This window comes from Grus americana, chromosome 1 (assembly GCF_028858705.1).
Source record: "Grus americana isolate bGruAme1 chromosome 1, bGruAme1.mat, whole genome shotgun sequence".
NCBI classification, from domain to species: Eukaryota; Metazoa; Chordata; class Aves; order Gruiformes; family Gruidae; genus Grus; species Grus americana.
Window position 1 is genome coordinate 90,290,109 of NC_072852.1, and position 18,664 is coordinate 90,308,772.

Here is an 18,664-nt window from a genome sequence, read left to right on the forward strand (position 1 = left end):
GGTGGGGGGGCTGGGGTCGACGGCGGTGCGGAGTGCGGCCGGCAGGTAAGGGCTGGCGGCGGCTCGTCACCCCTTTCCCCGTTCCCTTCGGGAAGGAAGGAAGAAAGGGCCCGCCGCCCCGACCCCGAACCCCGCCGCCTCACCTCCATGCTGCCCCGCGCCCCCCTCAGCCGCGGCGCCGGCTCCGGCCCACCGGCTGCCGTCAGGCGCGCGCGCCCCGCCCCCGGCACGCGGCGCTGGGCGGTGAGGGGAGGGGGCGCGCGCGGCAGGGCGCTTGCGCGCGGGGGTGGCGGTTGGCCGGGGGCGCGCGGCCGCGCCGTGAGCGGTCTGGGTGACCCTACGGCCCCGGGCGGGAGTAGGCGGCCGGGTCGTGGGCGCCCTCAGCCGCGGACCTCGTAAGTACGAGTTTCGGTTAAAAAGCCGGGGAGCGGGGTGGGGAGCTGCCTGCCGTGAGGGAGGGCCTGCCCCCAACCGCGGCGGGAGGGCGGAGAGAGGCGCTGCGGGGGCGACGGGAGTGGGGAGTACGGGAGGGAGCGGGGTGTTGGGGCTGGGTTAAATTGTGGAGGGAGGGGTACAAAGGTGGCAAGGAGTGGTGGGGGTAGCTAGGTTTTGGAGGGGTTTCTAGTTTTAAATCCTTAGCGAAAGAGCGAAGGGGGTTGTTTAATTGTGCCTCGTACTTTCAGCGCCTGGTACGTGGCGAAAACTTCTGCTCGCCTTCTGCAGCCCTTCGCTTGTAGGCAGTCCTCCGTACATGCAGGGAATCGCTCTGCAGTGATCCCTCGTGGATATCAAACGCAGGGCTTGCGGATGTGATACTGCAAATAAGTCCACCTGTACACAATTTCACTGTAGTGTTATGCTACTGATATAACTGGGAACAGTTACGTATTTACAAATTATGCAGCAGGTGGAAGTACTTAGTTTATCAGGCTGAGAGATCTTAAGTCAGGAGGATGGATGTGGTGTACTGGTGTTTTCATTTTAACTAAAGCTTTTAAACGGTTTTGTGGTAAAGTAAATGCAGTACGTGGTATTATTTTCTCCATTTCACACATGGAGAAACTGGAGCACAGGCAAGTGATGCTGTTCACTAAAATTTTTCTCATTGATGAGACATAAACTTCTTCACTCATTGCTCTAGATGTTATTGTGGAGGAGCTAGAACAATGATCAGAGGGCTTGAGAGGAGACTCGTGCAAGTTCATGGGAGCCCTCGTTTGATGAAAATGCCCCAGGTGGTAATAGAAATGTGTTTGCAGTTCTTAAGGGGAAGCAGAAGGGGTGCTACTAGTGAGAGTATTTGAGAAGGTTTGGATTCTGCATCATAGTACGAACACTTTTAAAGTATAGCTCTGATATGACTTGAAACCTGGTAGACTTAAGATTTTCACACTGTGATGGTAGTAATAGTCAAAAAGGAGAATACATATATTCAATTTCTTGCTAATACCTGCTTGTCTCAGAGAGTTAACAATGAAGATCTCTTGTTGATTTAACATTCTTTCTGCCCTTTCTTTCACTTAACAGCTAAGGAAGTTCCCAAGGGGATAGCTGAGTCAGTTTGGAAGAGCTCAGTTTTCAACAGAGAGGATTAGAGAAAAGGAAGGTGAAAGTTTGATGTCATTGAGATGGCTAACGTTAAAAAAACCCAAAGAAATAAACTTTAGGATCTGTTCACATTCTTTAACTTTAAATATTTACATGTTTTATCAGTAAGGTTGGTAGTTATGTGAGATGTTCTTTCTCTAAAGAATGTTTTTCTCTGCAACTCAGTGATGATTCTGCAAGTCTTCTGTTAATTACAAATACTCTGATTAAATGTAGAATACTGAAAAGCACAGCTTTGGGGAGTTGAATTATTCTCTGTTGCTATTCAACTTAGATAATGTTTCATGAACCTTTCTTTAACACTGTGAAGTATCTCACTTTTCATCCAAGATACTGTTACTGGAAATGAGTTTTCTTGATAAACACTTTAAGTATGGTCGATCATGTTTTTGATTTATGTAGGTTTTTCCTTGTCATTTTTGTAACAGCTGTATTTCACTTTCACAAATGCTTTTCAGTTAGAAGAAATTCGTTACTTCAACTTTGGAAGGCTTGGGATTTTTCTTTCTCTTTGATCTGAGTTGCCACGTTCTTCTCTTTTAAATAATATGTAGGAAAAAACAGAATTCGAGGGATGCTTGACTTCTGTTTTTTATTGTATGATCCTAAATCTAAGTTGCATGAATGAGTTTGGTGAACTTGGGGTTTGCTAGTTTGAAGATGGTATGCCTGGAGTTTATGAAGCCTGGTTGAATGACTGGCTGCTTTGATGCAAGAGTTAGGATAAAAACCTGTTTGTTCAGGCAAATATGTAGTCCAGAAGTCACCTAGCAGGTGTGCAACTGTGTTGCTTCAGAGGCTGTGGCTTTTGTGCTATCTATAAATGAGACCCTGAAAATTTTCTAAGCAATGGGACAGAGCTTCCATTGCTTTTTTCTTTATAGCTTTTAACATATTTAGGGAGTTTTATAAGTACTGTGCCTCTGTGCTTTTTTTTTTTCTGTTGGAAGTGCTTTGGGATATCTACAAGTAACACGCCTTACAGCTATGAATGTGTCATCTTGGTGTCCTTAAATATTTTTTAGCATATATACAGTGCTGCTGCTGAGAGCAACAAGTGGGTAATATTTATTTGTCAGGCAGTGAATTGTGAGATAAAGTTATTGCATATTATAATTCCTTTTAAATGGATATCATAATGATTCTAAATCTATGCAATTGTAAATAATAGCAGAATTTTAGGTTCCAATGTTGCTGGGGCATCTGCAGTGCTAATCTTGTGTCCCCCTTAGTCCTGTAGTTGACTTCTGAACTCTTGCAGCTAATTGTATTCATCACTGAGATGGGGAGGGGTAATACCTGCATTGCAATGAGAAGTGAAGGGTTGCAAAGGAGCCACTTTCCCCTACTCTGCTTCTGAGTTAAATATCAGCCCCCTGACCTTCTCTCTTGTTCCCAGAAAGAGCTAGAGCCCTGTTGCTGCGTGGGTGAGGAGGAGGAGGGGGCTGTAGAGGGACAGGAGCTCTTTAACCCTGAGGGAGTAGGAAAGAAGTCCCTATCTCGCCTTTAGTTCTCCAGACTCCCCAGTGAGGTTTGGTGAGATGGGGAAAAGAGATTAGAAACTGAGTGTGAGGAAGAGTGATATGCTATCTCCCACTGCTTGAAATTTTACTCAGCTGCTTGTCCAAAAGGTTTAATAGTATCCTGATTCTCAGGGGGTATGTGTTTAGCGTTACTTCCACAAGAATTTGATTAAAATTGCTTGTTGCTGTGTTCAACTAGTATCATTGGAACAGTTTTGAATTCTGTCAAACACCGTTCTTGGCCATAACGCTTCCAAAGGACATGAATTACAGCTCTCAAATTTTATGTTTGAAACTTTTCTCCTGCATAAAAACCCATCTGCAGATTGGTTGAAAATCTGCATAGATCTAAATTGTGTTCTAACATGGAGAAAGTCTTGTACATTTAATAGCTTAACAAAATCATGCCATCTATGCAGTTTATTGATAGCTGTCTTTGCAGTGGGCCCTGACAATTTGTAATCTATACTGAGAAGACTGCAAAAATAAATAATTTAAAAAAAAAAAGTAAAATCTGTTCATGCCTAAGTAAGGTTCCACTGGAATGTCTTCAGTGCAGTTCTCATGCTGAAGTGCCTCTGTGAGAGACAAATAATGGGATGCTGTTCTTAGTTATGTTTTCATAATACATGTACAACTTTATTAGTTTTCATTTTCTTACAACTTTGTAAATAGATACTTGTAAACTGAAAATTAGAAATGTAAGAGTAGCCACGGGTCTATGCTTCTTACCCTGACTTCTGTCCTGAATTGCTTTAGCTATCTGTGGTTGACACTTTGGTTTAAAAAGTTCATTGTGAAGTACTTAAAGCTAAAATAAGAATGTGCATTGTTTTAATATAGTGTTTTTCTCAGATGTTATTTTTTGTGCAGGAGAGAGGTGAGTGAGGAATTGGCCAGAAATGCATTGAGGTTTGGTGGTTGGGTTTTTTGGGTTGTTTTTTTTTTTTTGTAAAGCAGCAAGGTCTCTGACATCTGGCATCCATACTGACTGATGCCACTCCAGCAGGGCAGCAGCTGCCAGAAGATGATAGTGTTTTGCTGAGTTGAATCATGACTTTAGCTGTCTGTTATATGTGAGATTCCTGTGTTCACAGAAATCTGTTTTACCAAGTGCTTTTCCAGGATATTCCACTGACTTTGAGGGGGGGAAGGTATTTTTAAATTGTGCTGTATTTCTTTTTAAATATATTTCCATGGTAAGCAGTTAGGTAGTTACAGGGTGTGCCAGTACTGTTGTCTGCCTTGTTCCATCTCTTTGACCGCACTCAATCTGACAGTGCTGTGTCTTTTACAGTGAAGTCAGTGGCTCAGCTGTAGTTGTGTAACAAGAGAGACCATTCATAAATGTGTTTCTTGGCCTGGAGATGTTAGATTGCATTTCCTGGCATAAAATAAGAGTTCATTACATCTTAGGAAGGTGAAAACTGTACTGCAGTATTGGAGTAGCACCTGCTTAGTTGGCCTGTGCTTGATAATGATGTTGGGTTGCTTGCAGCAAAGGATCTGTACTTTGTTTTCATAAAGAAAGTATAAGCTTTTCTTTTGGTAATCTCAGAAATTTTAATGTGATGTTGTAGGCGAAGAGTTGGGCCTCTGTTTTATAAGTGAAACATGACTATATAAAAGTGTCTGCTGCTTGCTCACCAAATTGTCTGGAAATGTTAAAAAGGAGCTGTATATCCGCTACCAAATATTTGCGATAAATGTAGAGCACTGGAACAAGAGTAATGCTAAAGCCAAGATTCCTCTAGGGCCCTGTATTAAGTGAAAATGTCACCTGAAATTTCTTCTGCACTGGTGAAATTGTTGCCTCAGGTGTGTCTACCTGAAATAGATTTGCATAGCTATGGCAGAATAGTTATGCCATGTAGCAATGGCTGTCTAGATAACAGTCAAAAAGTGTCAGTCGCTTAATCTGAGGAGTTAAAAGTGTGTAGTTACTATTCTGGACATTGGTAGAGGACAACAAAGCTCACAGGCACGTGCTGTGGCTGGAGGTACAGGGTGGGGAGGACTTTTGTCACCTGGGTGTATTAATAGAAAATGACACACATTCTGAGTAAATAGATATGAGTAATCATTAAGAAGTACATCTCATGCAATACTCTGGGTCTTTTAAACCACTTTTAAGTCAGTATTTCGCTTCAGTTAATAAAATGCTATATCGGGTGTGGGTGGCAAGGTGCTGGCAGTGGTGTTGGTGCAGGGCTGGCCTCTGTGAGAAGAGGCGGGGGGCTGCACCTGTGCTGAACACACTTCCAGCCAGCACCGTAATGGACCCACCACTGGCCAAGGCTGAGCCCACCAGCAAAGCTGGTGGTGCCTCGGGGAAAATGTATTTAAGAAAGGGCAAAATGCTGTGCAGCAGCTTTGAGAGAGGAGTGAGGAGAGAGAGGAAGAGAAAACAAAACAAAGTGAGAAACAGCTCTGTGAACATCAAGGTCCAGAGAAGGAGGAGGATAGGAGGCACTTCTGGTGCACAGGGAGTATCCACCCTGCTGCCTGTGGAGAGGAGGAGCAGATATCCACTCTGCAGCCCATGGAGAGCCCATGCTGGAGCAGGCTCCTGGAAGGGACTGCAGCCTGTGGACAGGAGTAGGATTTCTGGCAGGAACAGTACCCTGTGGGAAGGACCCACACTGGAGTAGGGGAAAAATGTGAGACGGAAGGAGTGGCAGAGAGGAGCTGTTACAGACTGACCCCCAGTCCCCCTGCACTGTTGTGGGGAGTAGAGGAGGGTGGGAATGAAGGAGTGAAGTTGAGCCTGGGAAGAAAGGAGTGGAGAGAAAGTAGTGTAGTTTTTGTCTCTCACCATCCTACTCAATTTATTGCCAATTAAAAATATTCCCAAGTCGAGTCTGCCTTGCCTGTGATGATAATTGATAAGTGATCTCCCTGTCTTTATCTCGACCCATGAGCATTTTCTTCTTACTGCCTCCCCCTGTCCTGTTGGGGAGGGGGGAAGTGAGGGAGGGGGGAGGTGAGGGAGTGACTGAGTGGGGGTCTGGCCACCAGGAAATCCATGGGATGCGTTCAAAGGACAGTGACCTCCACACATACCAGTGCTCGGGGACTGCTGCTTTTGTCCAGTGCATTTGCTGTGGAGCAAGTTGTTCAGATCTCTGATCATAAACCAAAGCAGGCTGGAACACAGGAATAGCACTCCTTGTTTGAGGTAATGTTGGGTGGAAGAACAGTGGCGTCCCTGTTAAGGATAGGTGAAATACTGAGATGCTCCTATTTTCTTTTCCGTCCTGCATGTCAGAGTTAAAGATGTATGGAGAGTTCTCTTTCATTGCTTTTCCACTACGATGTTCCTTTTCTGTGAAAGGGATTTATTGTATTTGCCTACCAAGCCTTTCCTCATTTACATCTGTTGCAATTGCTTCTTCTGTGATGCCCATATCCAGATTATTTCCTGGTGTTATGTATTTGTGTAATTCAGGGAGTCAGAGCTGCCAGTACTTTTGTTCTTTTATGTTGAGTATCAAGCAGTTGTCAAGTAATAAATAGCAAGAAAAGAGTGTGGAGCCAGCACATCTGTTTGTATTCTCCACATAACTGGAATGTTTTAGCTGGCAGTAGTTGTTACTCTAATCAGGCCTCACAAATTCACCTTGGTCTGTTTCTTTTTAACTCGTATGTTTCCTCTTTAAAGTTGTCTGGTTGGAGGCAGTTTGTAGTATGTTACCAGTTATTGCTTGGAAATGTATATTATCATCCTCCTAAAGTAACCATTTCTAGTCAACTGAAAGCTGAGCTACTGGTTTTCTGCTGGTAGTTGTACCAGGTCTTCTGACTTCCTTCAGTGGGAAGGGTAGACAGAGAATCACAGAAGGATGCTAGAAATACTGCTTGCCTCCTGATCCAGCTAACTCCATGTTTGCATGAGAGCTGATGCTGGTGCAGAGAAAGTATAGTTTGGGGACTGGAGCTGGAGAGGAAGGTAAGACAGTGACGGTTGAGATCCAGGCTGGTCTGACTCTGTGGCTGACCAGTTAAAACACACAGTAGTCCTAAAGGTTTTTTCTACAGTACTAAGTGTCTGAAACAAGGAAGTTTTTTACTCCAAAACTCTTGTGCAGTCCTAATAATAAATAAGACTTTTGTGGCATAGAAGGGGCTTACTGGGGAAACTGAAATATCTACCTGCTTGGAATGTACATATTAAACAAAGAGTTCAAACAGGTTTGAGTTACAGGAGATTAATGCTTGTCATGAGGCTTGTAGCTATCCTTTCTCTTCCAACCTCTAATACAATCCATCTTGGCTGTGTACCTTGTGTGTACTCAGGCCTCATCCTTTCTGTGGTGTTTTGTCATTACTGGTATGTTAACTGGAAGCTTGGGAGAATCCCACCCCTTACTTGACATAGGTGTCCTCTAATGTAGGTGTAACTCTACTGAAGGAAGTGTGTTTGTCAGCTTAAGCCTCCTCCCTAGCTGCTACGTATTAGGTACGCTGGCAGCAAAGCTCTTCCTGGCAGCTGTGTGCTGGACCAGAGCTCAGCCAGCTTGCTGCCCTGGTAGCCTGGGAGAGCCCCAGATGGATAAGATGGCAGACAGGCGCCTCTGTTGTTTCCATCCTGCCAATTCTGCAAGGTTGCTAGAGGAGCGTTTTGGGGCAGAGTGGTGGAAAAAGCACCAGTGAGGGACAACTTTGTAATAACTTATCTTTTGTGCAGACTGGTCAGTAAGCTAGGCTGGTTGAAACACCCTTGCATAAAGTACGTGTTTCTGTCCATGGCGGCACTGTCATCAGTAGGTAAGTCCGGGTGATAACAGAGAGGAGTGCAGTGGGAGTGCCTGGACTTCTCCACAGGTATGGACAAGAGGGTGGGCAGCTCAATCTACATAGGAAGAATGGTATCTCTAATGTTAAAAATCTCCAAATGGAGCAGATGCCAAAAAGGTTCCAGTAGAGACTGTGATTTCCTTTTAGGAGCAAAGGCTTGAGCCTTTGTTTCTAATCAGATGATTTATTATAGTAATTATATTTGTATGCAGTATCACTTCTGGCACAGTGCTCTGTCAAGATATGCCAGAGTGCCCCCGTGCTGTTTCTGCTGTGCTAGGAGGAAGGGAGAAAGGCTGTCTGCCACCCCAGGCTGGGACATGAGCTAAGGGAGGGGCACGCGGGACAGCACGAGGGAGCCTCTTAGCACTGGGGAAAAATGGGATGTGCTGACTTTTTTCTTTTTTTTTTTTGTCATCCTGTGAGTTTTGAGCTGACTCTTTTTTGCAGCATCTGAGAGGTAACAGAGGTCTCTATGGTGTGGGGTTTCCTGGATGAAAAGTGTCTGCCACTTGTGTAGTGCGCGCTCTCCATACTTCTTGGAGTGACTGCTCTACAGGAAGAAGGGATGTGGCAGCAGCGGTGAGAGATTTAATGCGCTTGCTTCATTTGGCTTGAAATCCTGAGAAGTGGAAAGGGTGTTTGTCTGAGGATTGGGTTTCTTTGTTTTTTTTAAATAGCCCATGACTTCGCCATTTCTCAGTGCAGTTGGTGGTTTTTTAATAGGAAGAAGTAATAGGATTATAAAAGTGTTGTATAAAAGAGCTGTTAAAAACTCTTAGCTTAATACTCTCCTTTTTTTCAGCAGATTAGTAAATGCCTGTGAAAGGAGCAGGTTTAGACTCTTGTAAAACTTGATGGACTTGAACTGTCTTGCGTAAAAAAGCTAATGCTGTACAGTGATCTTTGTACCTTGTCAATTGTGAGTAATTTAATTCTTTCTTGAAGGGTTTAACGAAGAAGATTGCTATACTGCTTTGCAATAGTCTCAGACCTAACCTGTTGCTGCTTTTGATTTCGGCCTAGATAAACTATTAAGCAATAGTCTGCATAGTACAGAGTTCCATGCCCTCCCAAGGAACTCTTTCAAGCTTCATTTCCTGCTTGAACTTATGAGGGTTTTTAAAGTTAGATTGAAGTGAATCCTTTTGCTGCTGAACCTGTTCTGCTGTCTGTGAATTTGTGCGTGAGCTTGAGGAGTTTGTAGGGGCTTCTGGAAAATCTGCATGATTTTGACCTGTCCTGACTGGGCAGTGTGAAACAGGTAGAGTCAGAAGGCTAGTTTGTGTAAATTAAAAATTAATTTTCCATGCGTCAAATGCAAGTATTTCTCTGGAGCTGTTCTGCAGATGTTCCGTACAGGGTGAATTAATTTAAATACAAACACATGAAAAGTAAAATTTAGGCAGAAAGTATGTTCTTGCTGATTATTTATACTGTTAAATGCAACTTTTTTGATAAGTAATCATGTGACTCTAGGCTTTAGTATAGTTATCATAATGACAATTTTTCCCTGATACATTTTTAGATAAAAATAAGTGTTTGGAAAATGAGTTTTTTTCACCTCCAATTGCATAACAAATTTTGTTTGTAAGATTACTTTCCCTCAGTAGTATCTAGATCAGGGCTACCAGTAATCCATCTTCCTGCTGATATTGTCTTCGTCTGCCTAGGAGTTTTGCCTAGATAAAGAACAGCCTTTAGTCTAGAATTTCTGGATATCTCTGAGCTTGGTAATGCTAGTGGCTTCAATCAGGCTGCTAGGCAAATGCCCACTACAAATGGGTAGATTGACCCTGCAGCCCTTGCATGGGGAGCCAGCTTGCACATATGTTGCTCACTTGCTCTGTGCTTGCACAGCCTATTGACCTCGATGCGCGTGTATTTCTGTTGGGGAAGATCCTGAATGAATGATTGATGGAACAAGAGGAAATGGCCTCAAGTTGCACCAGGGGAGGTTTAGATTGGATATTAGAAAAAATTTCTTCACCGAAGGGGTTATCAGTCATTGATACAGGCTGCCTGGGGAAGTGGTTGAGTCACCATCCCTGGAAGTATTTAAAAGATGTGTTGATGTGGTGCTTAGGGACGTGGTTTAGTGGTTGCACTTGGCAGTGTTAGGTTAATGGTTGGACTTGATGATCTTGAAGATCTTTTCCAGCCAAAATGATTCTATGAAAATGGATGGCTCTGATCTTTCCAGTTTGCTTAGGAAGAAGTCTTCTCCATGTTGGAATCTTGCTCACTATTTTGGTCTGCCTGGATGGAGAGCAAATTAGGGTTTTGTTCATGCCAACAGGTTCAAGGATCAGAACTGAACACTGCTGTTCATGGGGTGAGTCATATAGCACTGCATTTCTGATCAGTTTCCACAGGTAGCCTATTCTGAACGATGCTAGGAACCTTGGAGCAAGCAAGTAGAGTTTGGCATATATTTCAAAAAACATAGCAGGCTACTGAACTTGAGTTGGCAGACAAGCTGCAGAGCACAGGGACAGTTACCAGTACAGATACAATGTTGGGGAACACAGATGATGCAGTATTTATGTGCCTCAGTATGATCATGGATATATTTAGAAGTGTGTGTGTAGTGTCTGTCGGGATATGAGTATGTCTACGTATAGACGGGACCTTTCTCATTTTTCATTGATTGTGGAATTCTTTCTAATGTGATATTTGGATAACTATGGGGTTTTTTTTCTGGTTGGGGTTTTTTTTTTTTTTGGATTTTGAAATGGGTACTGTTAACCTTGTGGCCTGAAGTGTTGTACCCTTGTAGTCAGCTGTAACTTTCTAGACTAGATTTGGTTGTGCTTCACTGAGAATTTATTTCACAAGAAGAGTTGCACTTTATGTTCCTGTGAAAGTTTCTTGGTACCTCTGAAGGTCAGCTCTAGCTAGAGACAGGTTTGAGAACTATGAAAAGATGTTTTCCCACCCATATTTGAGGGATAGTTACCCTGAGTTACAAAGTATAGAAGAAGGAAGAACCACATTTCCAACATCTTGGAGATTATTGTTTATAGCAAGATTTGCTGAGTATTGAATTTTTGATTGAATTATGGTTTGCACATGTTTTAATGTCTGACTAGGTGGTCTTTTTTCACCTCCCAGCCAATATATCAGCCATGATTTAGGGATATCAAAGATGACAAGAAGGGCTTCTATAACTACATAGGTAACAAAAAGAAGACAAGGGAAAATGTGGGCTCGTTGCTCAATGGCATGGGGGACTTGTTTATGCAGGACATGGAAAAGGCTGAGCTACTGAATGCCTGCTTTCCCTCAGTCTTCACGAGCAAGACTGGGATTCAGGAATCCCAGGTCCCAGAGACCAGGAGGAAAGGCTGGAGCAAGAGAGGTATACCTTTGGTGGAAGAGGATTACTTATGAGGTCAGGGAATACTTAAGCAAACTGGACATACATAGGTCCATGGGCCACAACAGAATGCATCCATGAGTGTTGATGTCATTGCAAGGCCACTCTCAATAATCTTTGATTGATCATGGCGACTGGGACAAGTGCCCAAAGACTATAGGAAAGCAAATGTCATTACTGTCTTCAGGAAGGGCAAGAGGTACAACCCAGCGAACTGTAGGCAGGTGAGCCTTACCTCGGATACCTCAGAAGGTGATGGAGCAGCTAACTACTTCCAGGCATATGAAGAACAAGAAAATCATCAGGAGTAGTCAGCATTGATTCACCAAGGGGAACATACTTGACCAACTTGATAACCTTCTATGATTAAATGACTGGCCTGGTAGATGAGGGGAGAGCAGTGGATATTGTCTGCCTGGATTTCAGGAAGGCCTTTGACATTGTCTCCCACAAGATCCTCATAGAGAGACTGTTGACATATGGGCTGGATAAGCAGACATTGAAGTGGATTGAAAGCTGACTAAACAGCCAGGCCTAGAGGATGGTTGTCAGCAACATGAAGTCTAGTTGGAGGTCAGTAACTAGTGGTGTCAATACTGGGTCCAGTCCTGTTTGACATCTTCGTTAATGATCTAGATGATGGAGCAGACTGTGCCCTCAAAGTTTGCACACTACAACAAATTATGAAGAGCCACAGATGGGCCAGAGGGTGCTGCCATCCAGAGGAAGGAACAACCCCATGCAGCATTATATGCTGGGGACCACCCAGATGGAAAGCAGCTTGGCAGAAAAGGACCTAGAGTTGGTGGCACCAAGCTGAATGTGAACCAGCAACGTGCCCTTGCGGCAAAGGCGGCACATAGTACCCTGGGCTACATCAGGCAAAGTATTGCCATCAGGTCAAGGGAGGTGATCCTTCCTTTCTACTCAGCAGTGGTGAGGCCACATCTGGAGTCCTGTGTCCAGTTCTGGTCTCCTCAGTACAGGAGAGAGATGGACATACTGGAGAGAGTCCAATGAAGGGCCGTGAGGATGATGAAGGGACTGGAGCATTTCTCCTGTGAGGAAAGGCTGAGAGATCTGGGACTGTTCGGCCTGGAGAAGAGAACACTCAGAGAGGAACTTCCCAATGCATATAAATACCTGAGAGGAGGGTGCAAAGAGGATGGAGCCAGGCTTTTCTCAGTGGTGCACAGTAACAGGACCAGAAGCAATAGGCACGACTGAAACAGAGGGGGTTCCATCTGAACATCAGGAAACAGTTTTCTGTGAGGATCACTGAGCCCTGGCACAGGTTGACCAGTGAGGCTGTACAGTCTCCATCTTTGGAGATATCCAGAACCTGTCTGGACACAGTCCTGGGCAACTGGCTCTAGGTGTCCCTGTTTGAGCAAGGGGGTTGGACCAGATGACCTCTACAGTTCCCTTCCAACCTCAGCCATTCTGTGATTGTGATTTCCATATCCTCAGCCTGTACATAATTGTAAACTATTGTTTCAGTGATGATACACAGTGGGATAAGAGTAGAGCATTTTGGACCATTATTTCGTCAGTTGCTGCAGTTGTGAATCAGAGTCCTAAGTGACCCAGCTGAAATTTAAACAAAGCTGTGGTTCTGAATCACTTCTGTCCTGCAAAAGTCTTTCCCTGGTATGACAGCTAACTAGGAAGTAATGCTGGGCTGAAAGGCATGCACTGATGTTTCAGCTGGCAATGGTCAAAACCAAACATTATCCTGTTTACCGCTCGTTAGTTGAGCTAAAAACTGGAACTATTTAACTCAAAATGTATCAATATGGTATTTCTGCTGTCCCCTCTTAGGGCACCATGGCTGCTAATTTATATTATTATGGCATGTCTGCCAGCAAGACTCAGCAAAATGTAAGAAGTAAACTTCATTGCTGAAACAAAATATATTCGTTGAAAATCTCAGCATTTTTGTCTTCCATTCATGTAGTTTTCCTTTTAAATTTCCTGCTACTTACTTTTATTTCCCTGTTTAGTTAGCGGGCTTTTCCTCTATACCTGTTGTGGAGACTGATTGAATTGACACTCTTGAAACATGGCGAGATTTTTAACTGCGTTTAATCCATTTTCTGCTTGAGTCCTCTTCAAAAATTTTTATTATTTTTTCTTAACTGTAAACCAGCTATTACTCTCATCTCTTTTCCTGGGCAAACCGGGGTGTCCTGTTTGCTGGAAAGTAATTCCCCCTGCCCCTGGTCTTTTTCTCTCTCTCCTTAATTGAGACTTTCCTCTTCCCTCTTCTGTTGCTTTTTCACATCTTAATTCCCTTACACTACTGGGAACAAGGGCAGATGGGGGCATTTTGTAAATTGTTTCAGTACTTCAGCTATTGCCTACAGCTGTTATGAGGAAAAGCAGAATAAAGATTGTCAGAATAAATAATATTGGTACAGCAACCTCAGGAGTACTTTTTAAAAAGAAAAGTGGTTAAAATAAGTTAGTGTTTTGGGCTTATGGAGATTCTGATCTTGCAGGACCCAAGATGATTGTTTGTAGTTGGTCTTAGTATGGAGGACAGTGGTGTGAGGGGTCCATTTCAACCTCTGGTTTTAAAATACAGAGGACCGCCACACTTTTGAAAAGCTGATGAAGCTTTTGTAGACCAGATCTATCAGATCTCCCCCTTGAGGGGTGTAGAAGCTGGAGAATCCCCCTCTGTTGCTGCCATTTCCCTCATCTCTCTGGATTAATGAATTCTGTTCTGAATACCACCACCAAGGCTGTGTTAGAACAGTTAGTTGTTCACAAAACCCAGAACCAGCAGGAAGTTTACCAGGTCAAAAGAAGGTTTCTGTGTTTAAAGTGGCCCTTGTGGTGGTGGATAAGGGGAACAAATCATTGTTGCATTGATCTCCAGGCTTTGGGATATCTATGTGACTGTATTAATCACCATTAATCTCTCCATCTGATTGCATTCCAGTCCAGATCTGTTTATAATAATCAAGATGAAGTTGCTGAGCACTGCAGAAAGATTGGAGACTTAAGAATTGGTTTCACAGTAGTAGTGGTACCCTCTGAAGTGCTCAGCCAGCATGTGTCATACCATGTACTGTAACTGTCCTGGTTTTCGGCTGGGATAGAGTTAATTTTCTCAAGAAGCTGGGAGGGGACACAGGCAGGACAGCTGACCCAAACTAGCCAAAGGGATATTCCATACCATATGATGTCATACTCAGTATATGAAGGGGAGGAGCTACCCGGGGAGGAGGAATTGCTGCTCAGGGACGGGCTGGGCATCAGGTTTTGGGGCAGTGAGCAAATTGTGTTGTGTATCAGCTGCTTTGTATATTCTTTTAGTGGTGGTGGTTTTCCTCTTCCTTCGCTGTCCTAGTAAACTGTCCTTCTCCCAACCCACAAGTTTTACCTTTTTCTTCTGATTCTCCTCCCCATCCTACTGGGGGTGGGGTGAGGAATGAGCGAGCGGCTGCGTGGTGCTCAGCTGCTGGCTGGGGCTAAACCACAACAGTCCTTTTTGGTGCCCAGTATGGGGCCTGAAGGGCTGAGATAACAACAGATCTGACGAGAGTGTGTTAAAACAATGTTGTTATACGCATTTATTACATTACTGAAATAGTTGCCGGTCATGATGGTGTTTTGTTTGTTCACATGGTTGTGTTGTGTAAATCCTTACTTGCTGTATGTATTCCCAGCAATGCTGTTTATCACCTCTGGGTCAGAGATCAGGATTCTTACGTTGCTGTACTGTGTAATTGTGGTGGGTTGACCCTGGCTGAAGGCCAGGTGCCCACCAGAGCCGCTCTCTCACTCCCCTCGTTCACTAAACAGGGGAGAAAAGGTATAACGAAATGCTTGCAGGTCGAGATAAGGACAGGGAGAGATCACTCACTAATTGTTGTCACGAGCAAAACAGACCGAACTTAGAGAGGGAATTCATCTGATTTATTACTAGGCAAAACAGAGTAGAGGAATGAGAAATAAAATCAAATCTTAAAACACTTCCCCCCACCCCTCCCATCTTCCCGGGCTCAACTTCACTCCCGGCTTCAACCTTCCCCCCGCCTCAGCGGCACAGGGGGACGGGGAGTGGGGGTTACGGTCAGTTCAGCACACGGTGTTTCTGCCGCTTCTTCATCCTCAGCGGGAGGACTCCTCTCATCGTTCCCCTGCTCCAGCATGGAGTCCCTCTCACGGGGTGCAGACCTTCAGGAGCAAACTGCTCCAGCGTGGGGTCCCCCACGAGGTCACAAGTCCTGCCAGCAAACCTGCCCTGGCGTGGGCTCCCCTCTTCACGGGTCCACCGGTCCGGCTAGGAACTTGCTCCAGCGTGGGCTTCCCACAGGCCGCAGCCTCCTTCAGGTGCCTCCACCTGCTCCGGCATGGGGTCCTCCACGGGCTGCAGGTGGAATCTCTACACCCCCTCATCCTTCCTCCATGGGCTGCAGGGGGACAGCCTGCTTCACCATGGCCTTCACCACGGGCTGCAGGGGGATCTCTGCTCCGGCACCTGGAGCTCCTCCTCCCCCTCCATCTGCACTGATCTTGGTGTCTGCAGAGTTTCTTACATCTTCTCGCTCCTCTCTCTGGCTGCAAAAGCTCTCCCTCTCTAAGTGTTTTTCTTCTTCTTAAATATGTTATCACAGAGGCGCTGATTGGCTTGGCCTTGGCCAGCGGCGGGCCCGTCTTAGAGCCGGCTGGCATTGGCTCTGTCAGACACAGGGGGAGCTCCTAGCAGCTTCTCACAGAAGCCACCCCCATAGCCCCCTCTGCTACCAAAACCTTGCCACACAAACCCAACACAGTAATATTGACTTATGATACAATAACCTCACTGGTCACGAGGTTAAGCTGGTATTTGTATGTGGCATTGCTGTCATGCCCGTAAATCAGATAACATCTCTTGGAATTTATTAATAATAGAACCCAATCTACGGGGAAGACAGAGGGGATACTTCCTCCTGTTCTTTCACCTCCCCTTTTTCCTTCAGGCTGGTTACAACAGATTTTGAGAATGTTGAATATCCTTGGGATGTTCAAGCCAGGGTGCTGCTATTTCTATGTCTCCTGAATGTGTTTCAGGCCTTGTTTAGGGTTGCAAACAATTGTTTTAAGAATACAACCTAGAGATCTGCCACAAGGCTGGATAGTCATGGGTGGCATGGCATGGGGAAGAATATGGGCAGGTACCTAGCAACCTTCTCGCCTCCAGTGGTATGGAACTTCACTCCCAAGCAAGTACAGGACTCTGAGGGAGTGATAGAATATTCAAAAGGAAAATGCTGTGACTATTCCGAAGAGGCACAACTTACCACCCTGGGCTAGGCCCTGGCCAGTATCTACCAAACACTGCTTGATATTAAGCAGCACCCTCAGGGGGAAGAGAGGGAGAACAGAGAAATAGGTGCTGTGGCTACTTGAATCCTGGTGACAGGCAGTGCAGCTGAATCGAAAAACCAGCCTGTGCCAGTATCATTCACCCCTATACAGAAGAAGAAATTAAAAAAAAAATTTAAAAAAATCAGTTTGCTTAGTAAAGGATGACAATGAACCTGGACCATCACGAGAACAGGAAGAAGAGGCAGAACGGGAGGTAATATGCCAAACTATTTCAGCCATCATCCAGGTGAGCACATTGTTACCTGGCTGCTCTGATGCTGGGGTAATGGGGCCAGTAGCTTGAAATTAGAGGCTAGGGAGGCCAAGCAGCTGAGATCCCTGTCTAGGGAAGGGGGCATTGACAAGGCAAGTGGAAAAAAGACACAAGCCCTCAGCCTCTGGAGGTGACTTCTTTCAAGAGTGAGGGAAAGGTATCCCTTCAGTGAAGATATTGTATGTCATCCTGGCAAGTGGACCACCGTGGGAGAGGTATCCAGTACCTGAGGGAATTAGCCATGTGGAAGGTGGTTTATTACGACCTGAGCAATGCGCAGTTACCCACAGATCTTGATGAAGTCCAATGTACCCAACATTGGTGGAAATTTGTATGGAGTGCACAATCATTTTACACCAACTCATTGGCAGTAATGGACTGGAAAAGTGAAGAGACACCAACAGTGGATAAAGTGGCTGGCTGACTGGCAACATGAAGAAAGTCTCTCTTCCTCCCTCGTCTTGACTGTGGAGAAACTGTCCCAGAAGGTCCAGCAACTCGAAGAGAATATATCCTGTTCCCCACCCATACAGACCAGTATCTCGGCTATTAGGAGTAAGCGTTCCTTTGCTCAAGAGAGAGGATATAGAGGGTACACACCATGAAGCACCTTGTGGTTTTACCTGCGTGACCACAGAGGGGACGTGAGGAAGTGGGATGGAAAGCCTACCTTGACCCTAGAGGCACGAGTATGTGAGTTGAAGGAATCCCCTTTTGTGATTGTTTTTCCTTGCAAGAAAAATGTTGCTCCAGTTTCCAGTGGGCAGTCCCTCAGACTGAGTTGAAGGCCTGATTGTACTTATGATCCTCTTGAAGGGACTTCTAAGTAATTTTTGTGAGTAACAAATGTGATGAGCAGGATTAGAGGGGCCCCACCTCCAGCCAGGTGGAGGAGAGGTACAACTGGGTTTATTGGGCTGTGTGGATCCAATGACCTGCGACGTCAGACCCCCGGGAGTATAAAGCTGTAGTGGACACCAGTGCACAGTGTACCCTAATGCCATCAAGCTGTGAAGGGGCAGAACCCATCTGTATTTCTGGGATGACAGGGGGATCACAACAGTTGACTTTACTGGAGGCTGAAGTGAGTCTGAGTGGGAAAAGCCCTCCATGCATTCTTGGCATAGACTGCCTCAGGAGAGGGTATGAAGGAGTTCGAGCTGCTTTGGAGGTGGTTGGTACGGAAGCACAACTCCTCCTGGCATCCCAACTGCCAGTGCTGGGCTGGGTGTTCAAAGGGAGCGTCCCCTCTACACACTGTGCAACTGATGCTATATGGAGTAAGTGGGTCGCACTGATCACACAGTGGGCTCAAATAGGAAACCCCAGTCGCCCAGGGATTCTGGAAGTGATCACGGACTGGCCAGAAGGCAAAGACTTCAGAACGTCGCCAGAGGAGGAGGTGACGCATGCTGAAGAGGCCCCATCATATAATAAACTGCTAGAAAATGAGAAGCAATATTCCCTGTTCACTGCTGGGTCCCGTGACATTGTGGGAAAGCATCGGAGGTGGAAGGCTGATGTATGGAGTCCTACATGATGAGTTGCAGAAACTGCTGAAGGAGAAGGTGAATCGAGCCAGTTTGCAGAAGTGAAAGCCAGCTGGCATTAGACTTTGCTGAACAAGGAAAGTGACTGGTGCTCTGTCTCTGTACTGGTAGCAAATGCCCTGTGGGGGTGGTTATAGCAATGGAAGCAGAGTAACTGGCAGCTCAGAGGCAA

The 18,664-nt window shown here is 45.2% G+C and overlaps 1 protein-coding gene across 2 annotated transcripts in view; it reads left to right on the top strand.

The window, feature by feature from the left end:
* Positions 1 to 18,664, top strand: part of B4GALT4 (beta-1,4-galactosyltransferase 4) — a 39,071-nt gene continuing 20,407 nt past the window's right edge. Inside the window, exon 1 of one of the 2 annotated variants that reach the window (XM_054829484.1) lies at positions 1 to 45. The gene's annotated coding sequence lies outside the window, so the exon portion shown is untranslated. Of the gene's footprint in view, positions 46 to 271; positions 396 to 18,664 lie in introns of those variants that run through there. The other variant, XM_054829493.1, reaches the window with a different exon arrangement.